Here is a 6395-nt window from a genome sequence, read left to right as displayed (position 1 = left end):
GGTCACCACCCAACTCGGTGGAACGCATCCGCGGGGTCGGATTGGTTGAAAATAAGATTGGTTATGATTTCAACCCTGTGGCAGTTTTGCTTCGTTCACTTCAGCATTGGCACCGTGTCCGAGCTCGCCCAGTGGGTGATTTTTTTCACAATGGTCTTTATAATTACTGAGTTTTGTGTAGCTATTGATTTAATATGTCCCTTGGTAGAGATGGATTTAGACCACTTAATTGCAATGCTGTGTACAACCTCATTTCATTAATTCGACAATGAAACACAGTATCTCGTTTCTACGCACAGATAGACGGCGGACTGAGTGAGAACTGAGGTGAGAGAGAGAGAGAGAGAGAGAGAGAGAGAGAGAGAGAGACAGACAGACAGACAGACAGACAGACAGACAGACAGACAGACAGACAGACAGACAGACAGAGAAAAGGAGAGAGAGACACACACACAGAGGTGGGGGGGGGGGGGGAAGAGACACAGAGAGAGAGAACTCAGAATGTTTAATCGCTAAATCCTGATAGTTCATTGCGATTGGGAGGTTTGGGGCGAGGGAAACAATTTCGAATTCAATAGACGTTTTACAAAGTGCAGATCAATGGGATGGTACACGTTTTCATCCCTTTACCGGACATGGTCATTCCGCGTCAGTTTTGTATTGTCAACTTATGTGCAGACCTGCTAGTGCCTTGTCCCCCTTCGTGTGTAGGCTACACGCAAGCACAAGACCAAGTGCACACGGAAAAGATCCTGTAATTCATGTCAGTGTTCGGTGGGTTATATATATAGAAACAGGAAAATACCCAGCGGCGTATGGATGCCTGAATGGTGGAGTAAAAACGGTCAAACACATAGAAACGTACGTGGGAGTTTCAGCCCACGAACGCAGAAGAAGAACTACCCTTTTGAATGCTGCATTCTCCATTATCCAAGGACTTTGCACGTCGCACTCGCGTAATAAAGGACTAATTACGCAGAGCTTTTTCTCAGCATCCAGGAAACGTAGTCTATGCCATAAGTACGAAAGACAACCTTCTTCTTCTTCGTCTTCTTCTTCGTTCATCAGTGGGCTGAAACTCCCACGTTTTCCTCCGAAAGCGGCGAATGGCTGCCTAAATGGCGGGGTAAAAACGGTCCTACACGTAAAATTCCACTCGTGCAAAAAACACGAGTGTACGTGGGAGTTTCAGCCCACGAACGCAGAAGAAGAGAAGAAGAAACTCCCACGTTCACTCACGTTTTTGCACGAGTGGATTTTAACGTGTATGGCCGTTTTTACCCCGCCATTCAGGCAGCATACGCCGATTTCGGGGGAGAAAAACAACCTAAAACGCTTTTCAACGCTGGAGGCGTGGGCAACAGACACCGATAAAAAAAAACAATGGGATATATCGCTCTGATTACTGCGTTACTGACCTTTTAAAAACTGCATACATTCTCCATTAGCTAACGACAACTGAGACGACTGATCGGCTGTGGTTTGTCGATTAACCGTTGCGCATCACTACTCATTCAATTTCGAATATATGCGTGACACCATCAACAACTGACAAAAAGATATTGAGGAATTAAATTTACGAAAGACCGAAGGCACATCGACATGATTACACACACTCTTGGGAAACTCAATGACGTACGTTATTGTCCTTTTTTTTTTTTTTAAACAAATACATGCTTGTGTAAGTTTTCAGTACAGTGAAACCTCCCCCTTTAAGACCTCGAAAAATCTGAGAAAATCCGGTCTTTCTTCTCTTCTTCTTCTTCTGCGTTCGTGGGCTGAAACTACCACGTACACTCGTGTGGGTTTTTTGCACGAGTGGAATTTTACGTGTATGACTGTTTTTTACCCCGCCATTTAGGCAGCCATACGCCGTTTTCGGAGGAAGCATGCTGGGTATTTTCGTGTTTCTATAACCCACCGAACTCTGACATGGATTACAGGATCTTTTTCGTGCGCACTTGGTCTTGTGCTTGCGTGTACACACGGGGGTGTTCGGACACCGAGGAGAGTCTGCACAGAAAGTTGACTCTGAGAAATAAATCTCTCGCGGCCGAACGTGGGGACGAACTCACGCTGACAGCGGCCAACTGGATACAAATCCAGCGCGCTACCGACTGAGCTACATCCCCGCCCAAATCCGGTCTTTAGAAGAGGGAATCTTAACGTGGGGGTACATTTACAGAGGTTATGAACAAAAAGACTGAGAAAACAGGGTCTTGAAAGGGAGGGAGTCTTAAATTAGGGGGTCTTTAAAAGGGGGGGGGGGGGTTCCTCCTTACTGGTGCTGTTAAATGTCGATCCACTTCTACCAAAAGCATGTGATCGTTTTCTTTTTTAAGATGAGGCAAACAATCTTCCTGAACTTAAAAAGGGCTAATCGATGACATAGCCTAGTCTTTGGCTCACCTCTGAAAGCGTATGTATTAATTATTTTGTGTGTGTGTGTGTGTGTGTGTGTGTGTGTGTGTGTGTGTGTGTGTGTGTGTGTGTGTGTGTGTGTGTGTGTGTGTGTGAGTGTGTTTGTGTGTGTGTGTGTGTGTTGTTGATAAATAAGTGGAGAGTGGGGCGATATGGCAGCGGATGATTCGGGAGGGGTAATTGTGAAGGGGGTAGAGGGGGGGGGGGGATACGGGACGTCACCAAAATGCCTCTCGCATTACCCTTGCATTGAAACCCAACTTCCAAAATCTTTTAGCAAGTATTTGCCGATTAGTCTACTCGTGAATAATCTCTGAGTCCATTTTTTTTAGCAAGTATTTGCCGATTTTTCAACCCGTGAACAATTGCTGAGCCCATTGTTATGGCTGGAAGCGGGTCGCTGACGATGATGATAAATATCGGAGGAATGACAGGGCATTTGCACAATAATTGTACCGCCTGTGATACGCCTCAACAATCGAAGATTGTCTCACGAAGCCAAACCAGCATTTCCCATTTGAGTTTGTGAACTTCCGTGTTCTTGTGGTCCTAAGGAATCTCTCTGTCTTTCCTTATTTCTGTCTGTCTGTCTGTCTGTCTGTCTGTCTGTCTCTCTCTCTCTCTCTCTCTCTCTTGGTCTGTCTGTCTCTGCCTCTCTGTTCTCTCTCTCTCTCTCCCCCTCTCTCTCTCTCTATCTCTCTCTTTCTCTCTTTCTCTCTCTCCCTCTCTCTCTCTCTCTCTCTCTCTCTCTCTCTCTCTCTCTCTCTCTCTCTCTCTCTCTCTCTCTCTCACATTTGATCAAATATATTCGTTCGTATTCGTTCGTTATTCGTTCTCTCTCTTTCTCGCCCTCTTTTGTTATCTTTTTTCTATTCTGTGAATTAGTAGTTTTTCAAGGGTGTACACCCCAGTTTCACGGCTTGTCTTCCTTTCAATTTACATATTAATTTCCTGAATGAATCGCTGAGAGCTTAGGCCTATAGGATTATCTACACGCCTGTGATAATCGAATCTGTGTTTTAGCAGCGGGTTCATTAGATAATGAGATAATTCAGAAGATAGCCACATGAATAAAGCCATCTGGAATTCACCCGTGCGAAATAAAATGACCGTTTCATAAACACCAATGATTCATTTCATTGTGATTGCTGCTCAGATTTCAATCAAGAAATTGAATGGTGATAATTGCCTGTGGCATTGTGTGGAGAAAGGTATTTATGCTTGACACGTGATTGTTAATAATTCAAGTTACGAAGAGAAAGATAGTCAACCTCGAAATTTGAAAAAAGGCTCGATTTTAAAGCTTAAAGGCATCTAAACCACAAACTTTCAAACTAGTAACCAAGCTTTAAAAAAAAATGTTAGGGGAAAGGGTATAAAACTCCTTTCATCTTCACCAAATAACAGTGTTAGGACATTAGAGAGGTTGCGACGACAACGACCGGATACCGAGTACGGAAACGTGACAAAGATGTCGTTTTTGTTGTCCCAGACTTTCAGTCTATGTAACATTGTTTAGTGATATCAGTCTGTTCCCCGGGGTAAAATCCGTGGGAGGTTGAACGGTTGTTACACCAGCACTGTGAGACGAGAATATGATGTCATTTTTGTCTCGTTTCCGTACTCGGTATGCGGTCGCTTTCCCCGCAATCTCTACATTTTCTCGTTCGCCGACGGACGTTGTCTAAATTTAATGGATGCAACATGTTATTTCCTGGCTCTTCTTTGAACAGGATATTACCCTGACTTCCTCAGTGTCTTCGGCGGCAATTGGAAAGATAAAAGTGGCATTCCGCTGCCAAGCAAAAAACACAACTCAGTCAATTGTCATCACTGCTCTCGCAGTCACGACTGAGATTTCAGTTTCTTACAACACTTCAGGAGAACTGATAAGAAGATTACACCAAACTGAGCAGAATGATATAAGTCTGTACCAAGAAACAGGTTTGAAAATATCAATGTGGTCAGATTTGAATGGTGGAAGTAAAATGTACCAACAATGCTGTTTCTCACACACTTTAAACTCAATCAGACTATTTTTTAGTGTGGGTTTGTGTGCTTTGCTGTGTGTGTTGGGGGGGGGCGAGTGGTTAAGACTATTTTTTTAGTGTGTTTTTGTGTGTTTTGCAGTTTGCGTTGGGAGGGGGGGGGGCGTGGGGTTCGTGCGTGAGGTTCTGTTCTGTTCTGCGCGCTTTGTTTTGGTCTGCTTGGTTTTCGTTGTTTCTGACAGTCCTTACGGACAGGGCAGACCCAGACTCATCAATACCTGATGTGGCCATTGTCTCCATAATTCAGTATGAAAAGAAAGGCCAACTCCTCTCGGGTCGAATGAGTGTGGGAAAACACACACACTTTCTATCGATAGTTAAAGCATGTGTGACGGTTGTTTACCATAACCCCAATACAGTCGAACTTGTCTAAAACGACCACCCAATGAACCGAGCAAATGTGGTCGTTATAGGCAGGTGGTCGAAATGGAAAGGTGAATTATATTGGGGAGGGGGGGGGGGGGTGGATCGTCTGGGATTCTTGGGGTTTTTCGTACTGAGCAGGTCATCGCGTTCAAGAGGTGGTCGCAAGGACAGGTTCGATTGTATCAAGTATGATTGACAGGTAATGAATTGTGTCCTTCCTCCTGTTGTGGGTTTGTCACAGTCAGTGCGTTTTATCCAATAGGAAAATACAAAAGTGATATATTGGTGTTTTTGGAATGCTATCAGGTTTTGATGATTTCAGTTATGATTTTAAGGTTTCTCAACAATGCAAAAATAAAGTATCAATGAACAATATTCGGTTAAAACTGATTAATATCAAATGATCACTACTAGTTTGAACTCTTCAATGTACATTTCTGTTTAAAAGTTTAACCGGTAACGAAGAAGAATGCAAATTAGAGAGAGAGAATAAAAGAAAATGATTCGATTTGTCCGAAACAGTTGACTCAACATCCAGAATTATGTCCAACAGCGTGCGAAATGAGAGGCGGGGGTGGGGGGGGATATCGACTGGTCATTGAGACCAGTAACACAAAAGCTTTTACTGCTGATCGTTCCCTTATTATGCACTGAAGGCGGTTGACCACAGTTAAACGACATAGACACTTTTATTTTTGTCATTAAGTGTCAGCAACATTCCTGAGATTCTTAAAGACCACAAACCCATTACATATTGCACTTAAGTATTTTGAACGAACAAAACAAACCATCACAAAAGGTAAAGTCATTGTTATGTTTAACATAAGCACAGAATTTGTTTTGTTTTTAAAAGGGGGGAGAGGGGGAAGTAAAATCTTCAAGTCTGCTAGGATGGGAGTAGGTTATAACACTTTCCTTTTAATTTTGCCTCAGTTCTAGTCCTGTGTCCTTTCAAAGACGTCATTTGATCATGCCACATCGCAAGAGTAACTCGAGTCCTCCGAAAGTGGCGTATGGCTACCTAAATGGCGGGGTAAAAACGCTCATACACGTAAAACCCCACTCGTGCTAAACCATGAGTGAACGGGGGAGTTTCAGCCCATGAACGGAGAAGAAGAAGCAAGAGTAGCGTGGCCCGGTTTCTTGGTGGTAAGGGGTGAAACGGGATGGGAAAGTACGCTAGCCCGCTCAAATCTGATGCCAGGTTCTCTGGTAGAAATGTCCAGTGTGACGTTGCCAGTAGACCCAGAGACTCTACGGTCTCTGGTAGACCGGCCGGCAGTTACCCAATGTTCGCTGGTGTATGCGTTCTTGAAGAAAGACTCTTTCATAAAAGCAGAGACATACATACCATTCTATCTATGTCTCTGATAAAAGTAAGTCCACGTGCGTGAACGAAGGCATATAACACTCAAGGAGTTGTGTGGACAATATCCCGATTTAACCCCGCTGTGTAAGGTTCACAGACCAGCCAACCCCTGTGACAATTTAAAAACAAAATTTTAATTTTCAGCGTTGCAAAAATAATGGCGTTTCGGTGAAGCATTGTCTAAAATGTAT

The sequence above is a fragment of the Littorina saxatilis genome, linkage group LG17 (assembly GCF_037325665.1).
Source record: "Littorina saxatilis isolate snail1 linkage group LG17, US_GU_Lsax_2.0, whole genome shotgun sequence".
NCBI classification, from domain to species: Eukaryota; Metazoa; Mollusca; class Gastropoda; order Littorinimorpha; family Littorinidae; genus Littorina; species Littorina saxatilis.
This window is presented reverse-complemented; position numbering follows the sequence as displayed.